Source organism: Balaenoptera physalus (genome assembly GCF_965194825.1).
Source record: "Balaenoptera physalus genome assembly, chromosome: 16".
In the NCBI taxonomy this organism is placed as follows: domain Eukaryota; kingdom Metazoa; phylum Chordata; class Mammalia; order Artiodactyla; family Balaenopteridae; genus Balaenoptera; species Balaenoptera physalus.
In genome coordinates, this window is record NC_138898.1 from 7,874,455 (window position 1) to 7,892,438 (window position 17,984).

Here is a 17,984-nt window from a genome sequence, read left to right on the forward strand (position 1 = left end):
CTACTGCCATTTCTGGAACTGTTGGAATTCCTCTTCTGTCTGAAAACTGAAGTACGACCATGGACTCCTAGAAACTCTTGACATCTTTTGACAAGTGGAAAAGGCAAATTCTCATGCTCAGTACAGCATGGAATGGAAGAGGGCTTTGCAGAATTATTCAGAATAATGAAAGAGGAGGAAAGCGTCAAGTTGGCATTCGTCAAGCTGGGAGACGTGACTTCCCCAGGGGAAACTTCATTTCTGTATCTCCAAAAGGAGCCCTCTATTCAAAGCACGTGTCCAGTAACTGGAGCAGTTATGGCATATGAGGGGCAGAAGACTCTCAAGTAATTGGAATCCAAAATCCCTAAGGACTTCTCTTGAATTGCACCTTGCACTGAGTGCAAAAGGTTGGTTGCAGCTATTGAATCCCTTCAGAATAAGTAATCGAAGGCTCAGCATTCCAAGTGGGGGGAAGAGGTCATTCCAACATCATCCAAACTATACAAACAAATCCCTCCGATAACCTGTCCTATTTTTTTAAAGTCTTTACAAAATAAGGGTCCACAGCCTTTTCTCTGTTCTGTTGAAAACTTAATAACTCCCAGTATCCAGAATTTTTTTTCACATTTATTCATAATGATTCTCTTGAAATGAATCCATTTTCTTTTTGTACTACTCTCTAAAAGACAGAGGATAATTAGTCGACATCAACTGTTTAAAATCCCTTCATGTATTTAAAAACTATTAATTAGCCAACCCACAGCCCACTCTTCTCCAACATTAATAATCTCAATGTCTTTTATCTTCCTTTGAAAGTCTTATTCTCCGGCCGTTTTCGTGACTCACTTCTGAATTACCGTAAACCTCTCCGCAGCTTGTTGAATGGATCAATGAAATGAATGAATGATCAGTGGTGGCAAAATGGCAGCCTGCAAAGGCATATGGAGATTTTTTTTTTTTCTCACAGAACATTTAAAAATATATAAACAAACTAATATTTTATAATCAAGTTTCACACAGAATTGGACTTCAGATTTTGCTTTAAAAATTGAAAGAACTGACAAAGCCGGATCCCTGGGCTGGATATGAGAAGTGACTGCCTCCTGAGAGAGGGCAGGTGCAATTTTACCAAATCCCTACCCAGTCTTCTTCACTTATTTATGTGGCAATCTGCCCCAAGGGCTTCTGAGTTTTTGACTTTTTAGAATAATGTCTTCGACAATCACAGCTCATTTTTGAGTACTTACCAGGTGTCAGTCATCTAGAATTAATATTTACTGATCATCTACTACCTGTCAATTACCCATTAATTCCCATAATTCTCACAACAGCCCTATTGGCTAGGTCTCATGGTTATTCCCACTTTATAGAACTGCGTTTCTGAGGTTAGGTAACTTGATTACAAAGTGAAATGGCAGAGATGGGATTTGAACATATGTTTCTGAAACCAAAGCATGTATTTCCTCTACACCGAGCCATCCCTCTCACCAGGAGTAAAGTGCTTACCACTGATATGGAGGTGAAAAGGACAGACTCACAAGGTCATCAGTGATAGAGAGGTCATGATGAACAATGAAAAGGAGCAGTTAATTCCCACTGCTAGTTTATTAGCCCACAACTAGTTAAGTGGTAGTAAGAACTGGGATTAGATTTCCTAAATTCTGGAAGCCATTCTTGACTTCAGGCAAATTCTGACCAGTTTTAAGATTTGGGACAAAAGAATTTAACTAACTTCTCTGCTCTTTTCTTTGTCAAATGGGATATATGATACCCCTGTTTCTCCTGAAATCACGTATAGTTATGAACACGCCCTAGGAGGCAGAGTTTTTGCGTATTTGTTTTTTTTAGCTTATTATTTCATTCACTTTTACCTGCCAATGTTAACACAAGCTCATTATAAAAAGTCAACCTATCTTCTTAAGAGCAGAAGCTTTGCTGTGGAACAGACCTATGTTCACACTTAATCACTCAAGGACAAGTAATTTATAATCTCTAAGCTTCAGTTTCCTCATTTGTAAAATAGGGGTATCGTTGTAAGTATCATTAACTATATGGCTGTAGTAAGGATCATAAAGTAAGGTAAATGAAATCATGAATATAAACCATTTGGCGCACTGCCTGGCAGACAGCACACACTCTGTTGAAGCTCAATAAACTCCTATTACTATTATTCTACTTACTGGGAATTGCACTCAGCTGAATGTAACAGAAAACCAAGTATATCAGCTCATAGTCCCAAAGTGGCTGCTCAACCTCCAGTAACATCTCCATGTTACACCCTGAGAAAAGGGTAAGAGACAAGTTGCCAGCTGACTCTGCCCCTTATTAAAGCGTTTTACCATTAGCCCCATCCAGTGACTGAGCCCCAGCCAAGAAGCTGGTTACTTTAGCTGGGTATACCATGACCCCAAACAACCCGGGGTCTGTTGGTAAATAAGAGGGAGAAGAGAGTATCAATTAGATGTCCAGCAGCATCTAGGAAACAAACCTACATCACGGGCTTGTTATGAGGAACAAATAGTTGATGCAAAATTTCTGAAACATGCTCAGCACTGCACAAAAGCTCTCTCCTGCTCCTCTCTCCTTTATCACTTTATATCCTGTTCTTCCACCTCCAGCTGTAGATCCTCTTATGATCACCTTCTCCAGAACCATGGCTACAGTAACTACACAAAGACTGAGGCCAAAATCAAGTCTATATCACTGAAAGAGTTTACCCTTCATAGCATATTTGTATTTTTAAAAAAGTATGCATTTTTGAAATAGTAAAGCAAAGTGCAGATTTCAATATGAAAGAATACTACTGAAGGGGAAAGGTGGGGGGAGGGATAAATTAGGAGTATGGGTGGAACAGATACAAACTACTATATATAAAACAGATAAGCAACAAGGGTTTACTATATAGCACAGGGAACTATATTCAATATCTGGTAATAACCTATAATGGAAAATAATCTGAAAAATATATATGTATATAACGGAATCACTTTGCTGTACACCCAAAACTATTGATAATACAATATTGTAAGTCAACTATACTTCAATTTAAAAAAAGAAAAAGAAAATACCCATTAAATGGTAGCTATTACCATTGCTGTTGTTGTTGGAGTCTGGTGGCCCTGACCATCCTCAGACACGAATGCTGTTAATTCTGTGTTGTCACGTTGAACACCATGGCCAGACAATGGTGATCAAGCCAGCCTTGCCCTCTGGCTCATTCCCATTGCAACAGGCTGCTCTTTCAACTCCAGAATCCCAGAAGCGAAATCAAGTGGATGAATTTGGGGGGTGGGGGGGGAGGAGCAGTGTGCTCCCAATGGCCCAGCAGGGAGAGTAATTCTGGCCCAGGGATCACACAAAGCCAGGCAGCCTTTCAATCCAGCACAACCTGGGGCAATGTAAATGAACTAGAGCAAAGCAGAAGGGGAATGGGCTAACTGGATTCCTGCAGATCAGGAAGGAGAAAAGTTCTCTCTTAAACCAGGCCATGGGATCCTATGCTGTACCCACTTTGAAAGCCCGAATGCTATCTCTCTCAATGTTCCAACAGCATTGTCCGTTTTTCCAATTAGTCATTATGATAAAGTGATTTTCTGAGTATACATCTCTGGCTGTGGTTTAAATAGATTAGCAATAAAACACCTCTCTTTGCCATGACCAGAAACTTAACATGAAAGGGCTTATTCTCCCTTTAATTCTAATCAGAAGCTGAAAATTGTACAAGTACAAAGTTTAAAATACACTTTTTAAAAATGTTATGTTATTTCACGTACATATATTTTAGGATTAGGCATAAAGTATGACTGTTAATTACTGAGCATTTGTGGATAGAGAAGCAGCCCCTTTCACACCAGCCTGCCTCATCAAGGAAGGCAGAAAAGAGAACCTGCCAGCAAAGGAAAAGGAATAGTTCTGCTTCTTAGAGTAAAATCATTTCCAGGAAATTTTGTGTAAGCAAAGAATGTAAATAAAAGGAAATGTAAATCAGTATTTTTAAAAACTTCCATACTCTTGTCTGAAAGCTTCCGATGGACATTTCTACATCTTGGTAGAACTGGACAGTTTTTATTGGATTAGCCCCCAGGCAGCGTTTTTCTTCTGCAGCCATGGAGGCAGGGGTCAGGGTGAGCTGGCATGCAGTCTGCCCTGGAATGAAAATTCCCTCTGTGATCAAGGCTATGGTCTTTACCAGCATGAGTTCAACTTACAGAATTTAATTAGAGAAAGTAGAGGGGAGAGAAAGGAGAATATTCTAATTAATAATCAATGTTCTTGTCACCACCTTGCTTTAAACCCTTCCACTTGCTCTTGCGTTGCACCTGTTAAAGACAAATGAAATGAGAAAATGAAGGTAAAGTGCTCACCAAAATGCTAGATACCCTCTCAAGCTTAAAACCCACCAACAGCCTCCGGTCATATAGGTATTTAGATTATCTATCAAAATCATTCCCACAGCATATAAGCTCTTCATGACCTAGCCCTTGCACAGCTCTCCAGAAACAGCTCTGAACACTTCCTCACCGTCGTCCCACCCACCTCCCTACTTACACTCTTCCCTCCAGATGTGCTGAGCTACTGCCATTCCCTGGCTCATGCTTTGTTATATCTTCAGGCCTTTGCCTGTGCAATTCCCTTTGTCTAGAACAATCATTTCCAAAACAGAGTGCAGTGAAGTGAAGGAAAACATTTTAAAACTTGTATTTACTTATGTATGTCTGGAATAAATACGAAAAGTTTTTCTAAAATATAATACCATAGTATATGGATTGAAAATAGAACACATGTAGAAGGAATAAATATTAAAATATTAGGATTTTCTTTTTTTAATTGAATGAATTATGTAATCAAAAAAGTTCAAAGACTATGGGTCTAAAACACTGTCTGTGTCTTACAATCCCCGACTTTGCCTGGACAAGCCCTCTTTATGACATACTTCCACCAAGTCATCCTGGACCTTCCAAAGCTGGACTAGATACATCTCCAATGACTTCCATTCTCCAACAGGAGCATTCTATTCTACTTCCACTCTTGCCTCTTAATATTCCACTTTCATCTCTCACCATGGCAGCCAGCGATAGCTTAATCATATCGCTTCTTACTTAAACCTTTTCAATGATTCTCAGCACACTTAGAATTCATCCACACTCCTCACTACGGACTCTGAATTCCTACAAGATCTGGCCCCATGTAGCTCTGCAACCTCATACGTCTATCCCCTTTGTCCTCTGGGCTCTGGCCCCACTGACTTCACTGATCCGTTCTCAATTACCGCAGGAAGCCCATTGTCGACCTAGGCTCTTTGCCTGGTTCTGTCTTCTACACTGAAGGGCTTCCCCCAGACCTCCGCATGGCTGATCCTTCCTGTCACAGGTCTCAGCTTTCCCTGACCACTCAATCTAAAGCAGACACCCAGTCACTCTAAAGACCTGTGCTCTCCAACACAGCAGCCATTGGCCTCAAGTAGCTTTCAAGCACTTGAAATGTGACTAGACCAAATGGAAATATGCTCTAATAAATCAAATGCCAGATTTTGAAGACTTAGTAGAAAAAAGAATGTAAAATGTCTTACTGATTTCTTTATACTTATTATATGTTAAAATAACATTTTCGATATATTGGATTAAACAAATTATTAAAGTTAACTGCACCTGTTTCATCGCACTTTTTCAACATGCCTTCTAGAAAATTTAAAATTGCACGTCTGGCTCACATATATGGCTTGCTTTATATTTCTGTTGGACAGTGTAGCTCTAGAACATACATTTTTTAAATTTTCCGTGTAATTTTTAGCTTGACCTACCATTTTCATTTATTTGCTGTCTGTTCCCCACCTCAGCCTCCCTAGGATCTCCTTAAAGGTGGGGTCTTCATCTGTCTTATTCACATTATACCATCAATGCCATGCAAGCTCCTGGCACATGGTGAATACTCAACAAGTATTTGTGAAACGAATGAATAATTTTACAGCACCTTTTGTCCTAAGATAGTGTTTACTGAGCACTTAGATGCATTATAAAAAATAAAGTTGATATCTCTATTTTATAGATGAGGATGAGGATATGGAGAGATTAAGTAAACTGCAAGTGACTAATTTCATAGAAATCATGATTTGGGCCCAGGCAGAGTCTGTGTGATTCCCCCAAAGCTGCAATGCCCCAGACCAGTGATCTCACATATAATCTCCGAGGATTTATCTGTCGCCCCACCCAGCACCATGAGGACAGGGATGGGAACACAATCGTTTTTTCTCTAATGCTGACACATAGTAGGTATTTATATACATATATAATTTTATATTAAATTTATATATATTATACATAACAGTTAACATTTATCGGTTATTACTATGTGGCAGGCGTTATTCTAAGCATTTATAGTCCCACCTGGGTCTCTAATAGACATCTCAAAATTAACATGTTCAATTCTGAATTCTTAATCTTTGCTCCAAAACTTGCCCTATCGCCTATTTTCCCACATTTCAGTTAATGATAATCTCATTCTTCCAGTTGACCAAATCAAAGTATTGAAGTTATCCCTGACTTTTTTTCCCCCGGTGCATTTCTAGTCTATTAGGAAATCCTCCTATTGTTATTTTTACAATAGGTCCAGAACCTGACTGCTTCTCACCACCTCCACAGCTATAAAATTTGTCCAAGTGCCCAGAGCACTGCAACAGCTGCCGTATGAACTCCTGGCTCCTGCTGGCGCCCTCTGCAGACAGCCAGAGTGATGCTTTTAAAATGTAACCCAGGGACTTCCCTGGTGGTCCAGCGGTTAAGAAAGACTCTGTGCTTCCAAGGCAGGGGACGCAGGTTCGATCCTTAGTCGGGGAACTAGGATCCCACATGCCAAGCGGTGTGGCCAAAAAATTAAAAAATAAATAAAAATAAAATAAAATGTAACCCAATGCACACCATTCTCCAGCCTGCCACTGTCTAGTGTCTTCCCTCTCTCATGCTCAGAACACAATGCAACATCCTTGCGTTGGCCAAAGAAGTCCAACATCACTGACCTTATCTTCTACCCCTCTCCTGCTACTCACTCTGCTTCAGGTACACTGGCCTCCTTGCTCGTCTTAGAACCCTCCCAACACACTCCTACCTCAGAGCTTTTGTCCTTTTGCCCTGCTGTTCCTTCACCTGGAACATTCCTCCTCATGTGTCCACACAGCTCCATTCCCCACCTCCTTCCATTCATTGCATAAACGATACTCTTTCTTTCCTGACCACCCCAGTTAAAATTGCAACTTACGCCGTATACACACACACACACACACACACACACAAACACATGCACACACACACACACACACTCTTTCTCTCCCTTTCCTGATTTTCTCTTCATAGCACTGATCACCACTTGACATATAGTTCACCTTTTTTTTATGCTTAGTCTGACACCTTCTCTAGACTGTAAGCTCTGTGAGGGTAGAGGTCTTTGTCTGCGTATCTTCCCTCTTGTACGCCCAATACCTAAACATAGTAGCCAGTAAGCATTTGAATTGAACTTATATGTACGAACTTATTTAATCGAGGGGTCGGTGCTCTTCCTCAGTAAATATCTTAGGCTCTGTGGGCCATAGGTCTCTCTCTGTCACAATTACTCAACTCTGCTGTGCTCGGTGAAAGCAGCCACAGACGATAGATAAACAAACAGGCATGGCAGTGCTCCAATAAAAGTGTACTTGCAAAAATAGGGAAGAGGAAAGGGCATGTTTGCCCCGTGGATTCGCTGTTTACCAACCCCTGATTTAAATCTCACAACTGCCCAATGATTTGGAAAGTATGATATCCCTAATTTATCAGGACCTTTAAGTGGCTTGCCCAAGATCACTTAGCTGGTCAACTGCAGAACCGATTAGAACCTGTGCAGTCAGGCGAGGGGTATTCAAGGATGCTGGGAAACCAAGAGAGACCTGAGACACACCAATGGGACAAATAAGAAGTGGAAGCATCTCAGTGAGAAGCCAGCCCGTGGCTGCTTCCATCCACACTTACAAAGGAGGTGCCTCAGAGACTCAAAGTCGTGAGGTTTCTTCAGCCACCCCACATTCCCCACTGAGCACCAGGAAGACCACCAAGCCCGCTGAGATCAGAGCCAGGCTGTGCTTGTTCCTCGCCCACCACCTCAAAAGCCAACAAGGCTTTGATGCAGACAATCCTTGCCCTTGATGCGTGACAGGGCTTCAGTGAGCTGGGTCTGCAGATGATAAAATCACATCTGGCCTTGCTCTTTTCCCTCCTGTCTACCATATTGTCCTCCCCGTTGCCATTACCTTCACTTAAGAAGTAGAAATGGAGGGGCTTCCCTGGTGGCGCAGTGGTTGAGAATCTGCCTGCCAATGCAGGGGACACGGGTTCAAGCCCTGGTCTGGGAAGATCCCACATGCTGCGGAGCAACTGGGCCCGTGAGCCACAACTACTGAGCCTGCGCGTCTGGAGCCTGTGCTCTGCAACAACAGAGGCCGCGATAGTGAGAGGCCCGCGCACCGCGATGAAGAGTGGCCCCCGCTTGCCGCAACTAGAGAGAGCCCTCGCACAGAAATGAAGACCCAACACAGCCATAAATAAATAAATAAATAAATGTTTAAAAAAAAAAAAAAAGAAGTAGAAATGGAGAGAAGAGCAGGCAAAGCATGACACCATCTCCATTCACCACCATGTATTCCTTAAATCATGAGAGGATTGGGAGAAATTATATTGGGAAAGGAACTAAACAACATGGAACCTCACAGTGAGAAAGATACTCATGTTGTCTTTTCAATCCTTCTGAATGAGTCATGGAGAACACTCCAGGCAGTTGGTAGTAATGATTCTAAAAGGTCTCTAAAACTTGCTCATCTTCCTTTTCAACAAAGAGAAAGCCTCAGGATCAGTGCCTTCATGGAGTGATGTGTCTAGTTAGAATTCAATAATATTGTTTGGTTTTTATTGTATTTACTTTTTTTTTTAATTGGAGTATAATTGCTTTACAACGTTGCGTTAGTTTCTGCTGTACAGTGAAGTGAATCAGCTATATGTATACTTATATCCCCTCCCTCTTGGACCTCCCTCCCACCACCCCGCATTCCACCCATCTAGGTCGTCACAGGGCACCGAGCTGAGCTCCCTGTGCTATACAGCAGGTTCCCACTAGCTATCTATTTTACACATGGTAGTGTATTTATGTCAAACCTAATCTCCCAATTTGTCCCACCCTCCCCTTCCCCACTTACTTTTATTGTATTTACTTTTCTGGTGGATTCATATTATGCCAACCCAGTTAAGCGAGAAATAACTTTTCAAAGAATTGCCTTTCCTCCACCGGTCAGAGTTAGTGTAGACCACAAGATCTGGACGGAGGAAGTGAAGCCGCACCACATTATTTCTACACTTTGGAAGCTCAGCGCAGGGCACTGCTCATGTACATTGTTTCTGAGATCTGAGGTTCACCTGGTGGGCGTGAGGAAACAGCTGCACTGCAGCTTCTTCAGCTCCTGCCAGATCCTCCTTAAGACCCTCAGAAACCTGGGCCAAGTGTCTGTCTAGCTCCGTGATGATGGGTGCCACCTTCCCATTTCCTCCTTGCAGGACGCCCTCGTTGCTGAAGATGGTGGACTGGAGACTTTGCCAATCAGAGGCTTCCATCCCAGCCACATGGCTTCCAGTTTCTCTCTGTTTCCCCCACGTCACGTCCGTCTTCGCTGCTGATGTCAGGCTCCAGCATCGGGCACACCTACTCTGTAAACCAGCTCCCACAATTCTGTAAGAACTAATCCTGAAAATAAATTCCTGATGAAATATCTCCTAGTGGTTCTGCTTCTCTGATAAAGCCCCCGCTAATATAGCTTCTCTTATGGAAAATGATATTGGTTTTCTTCATGAATGGCAGTTCTATAAAATCTCCACATAAAGAAAATAACTCATTTTAAAGGAAAACTAGTAAGTGAATAACAGTAAAAGTGGTCCATAGCTATGACAAAGGTTGTGGAAGGGGTGTGTGAATGACTGATGATTTGGAAACACCCTATTATTTTTCCCTTCTTTTTAAGAGTTAGGCCAGGAGGGAGAGGGGAAGGGATAATTGGGAGATTGGGATTGACATAGACACACTACTATATATAAAATAGATAACTAATAAGGACCTACTGTATAGCACAGGGAACTCTACTCAGTACTCTGTAATGACCTATATGGCAAAAGAATCTAAAAAGAGTGGATATATGTGTATGTATAACTGATTCACTTTGCTGTACAGCAGAAAGTAACACAATATTGTAAATCAACTATAATCTAATACATTTTTTTAAAAAAAAGAGTTAGGGATAAAAGCAGCAAACCTATAAATTAGATCCTATCAATGAACAAGTTCCATGACCAACTGTACTTTGTGATATATTTCACTTAATGGTACTGTTTTTGGATACCCCAGTATTAAAAAAAAAAAAAAAGCCATTCATATTCATAGATTGAAAATGACAATATAACAGAGAATTACACTTCACTTTTTAACTTTATAGTTAAAATTGAATTTTTATTATTTTTAATTAAAATTGAAATTTTACTATTGTTAAAAGTGATACATTCACATGGTTCAAAATTCAAAATGATTTCAGTTGTATATATTGATTAGCCTCCCTATCTGTTTTATATCCCCTGAACCAGTCCCTGTCACCTATTTGCAACTACATTCATTAGTTTCTTATGCAAATGCTAGCATATACACACAAATGTAAATATACAGCCTTATCTCCCTCCTTTTTTACACAAAATATAGTATTCCATACATACTGTGGATCAATACTTCCAGGTTATAATTTGAAAAACATTTTTCAACAGCCAGAAAAATTGTCCCACTTTTAATGTGCAATTTCACTTATCAAGAAAAAAGATCTAAAGGAATAAAACTTATGTATAAAAATTTTATTTGCAGTACTATTTATAATAATAAAAAAGGAGATAATAAACTTAAGAATTCCAAATTAATAGAATATTTAACACAATGGGATACTATGCACCAGAAAAAAAAAAAAGAAATGAGACTGATCTTTAAGTAATGATGAGGAGAGATTTCCAAATTTATTAAGTAACACAAGGTAGGTGCAGAATAATATATATAGTATGTACACCATATATGTGGGGAAAAAGGAGTACACAAAATAACATATGTATAAGCTTATCTACATATGCATATATGTATATGTTGATATATGCCTGAAATACAGCTGAAAAAATAAAAACCATAAGAAACTATGACATTAATTGCCTATTTGGATAAATTTGGGGAAAGGGATGAGAGAATTTTTGATGTGTACTTTTTTTTAGTTTTAATTCTGGAATTTTGAGCCTTGTGAATACCTATAAAATTTTTAAATAGCATATAATTTAACATTAAAAATATTATTATATTTTTAATATCATATATAAAATTATTATAGTAATATTAATTATGGGTTAAATAAGTACATTTATCATTAATATATTTTCCAGTTTCCTTTGATTCACCATTTATCTGTTAGTACCGAGAACTGAGCCTTACACATAGTAGGCACTAAATTAAAAGGTGTTAAATAAGTGAATGCATGTGTTGAATTCATGGAGCCGCAAATGAATGTATGTTCATTAAATATTTTAAACTAGAAGAATGATTAGGTCACTGATGTAATAGGTCTCAATTACTGATGTGGTTTCTGATAGAGCCACGCATATACCACGAATTACCAGAGGTGCACATTCACTCAGGACAGAACTCACTAGAAAGAACACACTCTTTCTTTATTAACTTTCCCAGCTTCATAGGACATGTAAATCGCTTTATCGATGGAGTATAATTAATAAAGGGCATAAGCCACAAAACCAAATCCAATGCCCTCTGCTGTCAGCAAGTATAAGAAGTAAATTGCATTCAGAGTATTAGCTGAGGAACTAAAATTTGCTCAAAATTCAGAAACAGATATCATGGGTCCTCTTTCCAGTTTTGGAACAAATGAAATCAAAATGGTCATTGAACCCATTTGGCAGTAGTTTCTTAATGGGCTGGAGACAGCATAGCTCACCATTGCAAATAGCATATTTAATTTTTCTCTGGTTATAATGAAATTCCTAACTGAGCTAAAGAATTTCCAGAGTGTCTAAATGATGGAAGTCATTAGTCAAAATACTGTATATATCTTCATGCTAAGGGTGGAAACTTACACTGAGGACTGCAGGTATGACTTTATTTTATTACTCAGTTCGGGATCCCAAGCCAAGTTCTATGACCAGGGAAGGGAAGACTGCAAAACAAATAGAATGTCAGCATCATCTGTGGCAGGCTGCTAGATTTCTCATCTTAAAAACTGGACTTTGTCCCTTCACACATTGCTGACAGCAATGTAAATTGCTGTGGATCTTGGGCAAGTTAATTTGCGATGCATATCAAGGGTCATAAAAATATTCAAACTCTCTAGCCTCATAATCACATTGATTATTAGGGAACAGTCCTTTACATGGTCAAAGTTATAGGCCTGGGCATTATTTGAATTTGAAACAGTTTAACTGTTTTAACTATCAAGTAATCATGTACCTACTCAACAGAGTATCATAGACTTTAAAATTATGGTTTGAAAGATTATGTAATTATTTGAGAAAATGTGTATAACGCAATACATTTTAAAACATACACAGGACATGACATTGTAAATATATAATAATAGCAACCATGTGAAATTTTAGAAGCATGGGGGGAAAATGGAATGAGATATACTAAAATAACAACTTTGTATGGGGGTATTAGGTTTATGTAATTTTTTAATAAATAATATCTAGCAGTTTATTAACCAATGGAGTATATTGCACAACAAACTACCTCACATCCTTCAGGAAGAAAAACCACTAAATTTGAAAAGTAAAGACATCACTCACTGAATTCGGACACAATTAAAATGTGCTTTAAATAGTTCTTTGGGGGAGGGGACACAACACTTCTACTCAAGAGAGACATTTGTATCCTCCAGGTCTTTTCTTTACACCCATCAGGCCATGAATTCATAGGAAATGGGCTCCAACAGTTCAGGCTCCTTTCCACTGGTTCTCACGAAGTGCGCTTCTGTGGGTGGAGCAGGCTGGCGCTTCAGTTGAACCCAAGCACCTTTCTCTTTGGCTTCCTTCTTTTCCTGATCATTTTCCTTCACCCGTTTCAGGAAGCAATCTCGGCTCTTAGAGTGCGTAATATGCTCGATATGCACATTAATTCTCTTGGCAAGAATCTTGCCCTTAACTTGTTTTGTTTACAACGATGCCAACAGCACGATGGGTAATACTGTAGACTCTTCCAGTTTTGCCATGGTAACATTTCTGGGGCATTCCTTTTTGAACAGTGCCCGTTCCCTTGATATCGACAATACCACCCTTCTTGTAGATTCGCATGTATGTGGCCAAAGGAACAACTCCATGTTTTCTAAAAGGCCTAGAGAACATATAGCGGGTGCCCCTCCTCTTTCCTTTTGTGTTGGTCATTCTGGCGAATTACTGGAAGATGGCGGTTCTGGCCGAAAGGGCTATATAATTTTATTACTGGGAAAAATATTGGAAAACCTTGCAAAACTGTAACAATAAAAAGAGGAAAAACATTCATTGATATCAATGTGCTCTTTCTCTTTCCTATTCTTTTTGTGTCCAGTGTTCAAATTTAGTTTACTATATTGAATGAGATGATCTTGGTTATTAAAATTCTTCTAAAGATTCTATATATGGAACCCTAGCTTTAGACTATTAGTCTACTTTTCTAAAGGAATGAATAAACTCATAAAGAGTGCTCAGACACCTAGCTGCAATCTCCTGTCATTGGTTTTCAAGTCAGTTGCATGACATTCACTTTGGTTTCCTTCAAATCCATTTCTTAGTCTTTTCCTTACTAGCAACTTCCATGTTTCTTATTTTCAGAGCATCAGGTAAAAAGTAGTTCAAGAAAATATCTAAAAGAGGCAGTCTTACAGTAGTAACTCAAAGCATTTAGCTAGTCCTGTTACCAATATTAAAATTACGAGGACTGGATCTAGAGACCTGCATTAGTATTGTAAAGATTAAGCAGAGAAAGGCATAGGTCTGAACCTCTTGCTTTTCCTGGTACTAGTAGGGCAACCTTGAGTAGATTATGCATTCCCTGTAAGCCTAAATCCTTCACCTGTAAAATGAGGACAATGTCAGTACATCTTAAAGGTTTGAGACTGAATTCAGACCCAGATTTGACCATTATGCTGTATATTTAGTCAAGTAGTGTGGTTAATCATAGAAACAGATGTGGGTGTCTTGTCTGTGTGACCTTGGTAAATTATTTCATCTCTCTGTGCCTTCATTTTACCAATGCTAGAGAGGTCCTTTCAAACTGGCCAGAGACAATGGAAGTGGTGACTCCTCCCACTTAACAATCATTCCACTAATACTGACTCAACGGTACTATAGTAACTGTAGCAGGAGCAGAAGATCCCAGAAGCAGTCTCTGCGGGTGATGCGTGATTCAACACACTTTCTCATCCATACAACATCCTGATGAAATGGACCAACATTCTGGGTTCACTGCATCCGTGTTGGTATAAATAACAGGACTAGCATGGACGGTGGGACCACAGCTAGGAGTTCAGATTCTGCTTGGTCGTTGACCATTTCTGTGATTCTGGACAACTTCTGACTTCTTTGATCTTGAGTTTCCTGAAACTTTAAATGAAGCTAACAACATGTGCCTTACAGAGACCCAGAAAGATGATGAATGCAGAAAATCTAGCATGGCACTTAAGAATCTTCACTCTCCCTCCAAAGAGAGTAAATATTGTTCCAAGAGTTAAATTAAGAGTTAAGGAAATGCCAAGCTCAATTCCAGGTTCATCTTGCTCGGCCACATGACCTTGAACAAGCTATGCCACTGTTCTGACCTTCACTCTGTTCATCTATAAAATGGCATCACAAGTAGTAACTAATTCCCCTGTACACGTATATAATGTTTTGCCTAGTGGCACCAACTATTATTAAGTGTCCTACTATTATTAAATCCTAATGGCACTAGTTATTATTAAGTGTCCTACTACTGTTAGGTCCAAATTCAGTATATTGATTCATAGAGCTCACAATAATTTCTATCAATATTTCTACATTTCTACATCCAAATTACAACCAACCACACTGACATGGTAATTAGACGGCATTATGCTTCCACAGAAAAATCTTTATTTGGCTGTAGGGCCAAAACCTACAAAAATACTATTCAATAGCTTTTGGAAACAAACCTTTATAAAACCAGCTCAAAGGGACAAGATTCTCTCTCTCCTTCCCTGCATTCTATTATTGTCCTAAACAAAGGACTTGGGTTATACAAATTAAACGGTTCACCCAGACCATGGGTCTGAAATATTGGATGTAATTTTGCTACATAGAGTGGACATCAACATTTGTAAAATGGCACAGAAAATTGGAAGTGAACAAATTATCAAGATATATTGAAATTCCAAATCAGTTTGATTTGTTCTGAAAATCTGACCCAACTTTCTTCTCCCCTTTGTCCAGTCCAACCACACTCTCACTGATGAAGCTGCCATGTTTACGTATTTAAGTATAGAATCCAAATACCATCTTTCTCTCTTGACAAACTAGAGTTGCTGTTCCCTTGATAAACTTAATATGATATGTAAAAAGACCACTTAATCCTCCAATTTATGACCGTGAGATGCGGCTGAAAACCTGAGCTCTCAATGCTCCTAATTAAAACATTAATAGTGATCACTACAGGAAAATATATTTCATTAGAATTGTGAGGATGTCTTACAGCGTTTTTGGCAAAGCCGTAATGATTATGTTAAGGTGCAGAAAGTCATGTGGCCTAGCTTTCTCTCCTGCAAAAGAAATATACAGTGAAAGTCATATGTGATGACTTTACATATGAATGAACATATCTGTCCCTCTCCCAAGTTCCAAGAGATATAGGAGAGAAAAGGTCAGTGATGTTACTGGACCATGTCTTTCAGGACAAGACAATACATGAGGATATGCCCTTGTCATGCAGAGAATGAATTTCAATATATTTTAAGTAAAATGAGTTCACTAAAAAAAAAGTCTTATCTTCCAACTGCTATGCTCCATCTCTGCCCAATTAGGGTCATGATACTATTTTTATTGCACTACAAAAGGTATGAATGTGCATAAACAAACAAATGGATAGATAAATAAATTAAAAAGCATAAAATTTAAGAAGCAAATGACCACCCACCTCACTTTACCTCCAGTGTCCCACTTCTTAGAGGAAAGCACACTTACTTTCCAAGAGTTACGACCAGAACTATTCCGCCCTTCATCTACTCCCGTGCAGAAATACTCATGTGCACACATCTGTGCCAAAATCCCTCTTTTTTTTCTGCCACTTGCTTTTTTGCACACTTCACAATATATCAGGATAATTCCACATTGTAGCTTAAAAATATGATTTCTGAGGGGCCAGAGCCTTGGAGAAGTCATGAAATTGCTCCTGGCTTCAGTTTCCCCATCAGCAAAATACAGGGATCAAACGAGTTCATATCAAATCTCTTCGCACCATGAATGTCTAATCATTCTGGTCTTTTTCTCTCCCCTCTGGTTTCAAAACTTGAATTGATATTGTTCTTTTTATATGTTATCCCTTAGATTTAATATAATCTTCACTTGCATGCCTAGATCACGGAATAGTGAGAAATATTCTTTTAATAACACTTATATTCTCCTTGTTGGTCGTTTCTCCAACTAACATGCCAATGCCTTTCTCCGTTTGAACCTTTACAAGACAAAATGAAAATCTGCTCATTTCTAACTCCATATGCCTAAATACCCATCTAAAAATCACGATTACAAATTCCCTAGACTGCATGACCTTAACTGGTGGGGAGCTGACCTCTTCTTTAATATTAGAGAAATTAGTCTAACAAAATGATTTTTTCATCTTTGAAACATCCAACTTCATCTATCTCTGAAAAATAAAATAAGCTTCAAAGTTAAACACCAGTAAAATGTCCAATCTGCTTCACACACACTTTATCCTGTATCCATCTCTCTCAAACGGATTTAACTTAAGAAATTTATTTCTGTATGATAAAGAACTTTTTTAATCCCATGTGTAAAACTGTCAATCTCATTAAAAGGTAGTCCGGCAGCCTGGGGAAATGTACTTCTTTCTAAATCTTTAATCAATCTTGAAACATCTGCCAGTCAGCATGACTTCTGGAACTCCAATTATGTTACAAATGTTCTCCAGAAATTCACAGTTGCCCAATGAAATTGACAGTTTTAAAGAAAAATCAGATTGTCTCCTCTCCATGAGTGGGCTACGCCCCTTTCAGGATTAAAGTAGAATCAAATCCGCAGACAAAAGTATATTCCTTCCCTCTGGCTACAAGAAGCTATAATCAGAATTCTCCTTTTATGACGGTGTAAACAAGTACTCAGGAAAAAGAACTGCCATCAGGGCTTTCAAGCAAGAAAAGCTAAAGTAAAATGCATATAAACCTTGTCTACTGTTTATTTGGAGCTTCTTCCTCCCAGAGAAAACCATGGTTGATACTAATAATTTACCAAGTCCAAATTCAGTGTAATGAACCAATGGAGGTATTTTCCTAATTCATTCATTAGATGAGTCTGTTGAAGAGACCGGTGCATTTTAACAACATAAGAAATGAAATGGGACTTCCCTGGTGGCATAGTGGTTAAGAATTCGCCTGCCAACGCAGGGGACACGGGTTTGAGCCCTGGTCCGGGAAGATCCCACATGCCACGGAGCAGCTAAGCCTGTGCACCACAACTACTGAGCCTGCGCTCTAGAGCCCACAAGCCACAACTATTGAGCCCGAGTGCTGCAACTACTGAAGCCCACGTGCCTAGAGCCCGTGCTCCGTGACAAGAGAAGCCACCGCAATGAGAAGCCTGTGCACAACAAAGAGTAGCCCACGCTCGCCGCAACTAGTGAAAGCCCGCACGCAGCAACAGAGACCCAATGCAGCCAAAAATAAATAATTAATTAATAATTAAAAA

The 17,984-nt window shown here is 39.2% G+C and overlaps 1 protein-coding gene, 1 long non-coding RNA gene and 1 pseudogene across 4 annotated transcripts in view; 1 reads left to right on the plus strand and 2 right to left on the minus strand.

Annotated features, from left to right (window-relative positions):
• LOC309644464 overlaps window positions 1-17,984 on the plus strand; it is a 621,011-nt gene that overhangs the window by 365,281 nt on the left and 237,746 nt on the right. The window lies entirely within an intron of this gene.
• Window positions 1-17,984, minus strand: part of DOK5 (docking protein 5) — a 150,175-nt gene that overhangs the window by 116,029 nt on the left and 16,162 nt on the right. The window lies entirely within an intron of this gene.
• Window positions 8,590-17,797, minus strand: LOC309644445 (large ribosomal subunit protein eL21 pseudogene; annotated as a pseudogene). Its single transcript has one exon. The product of its transcript is annotated as a large ribosomal subunit protein eL21 pseudogene (transcript).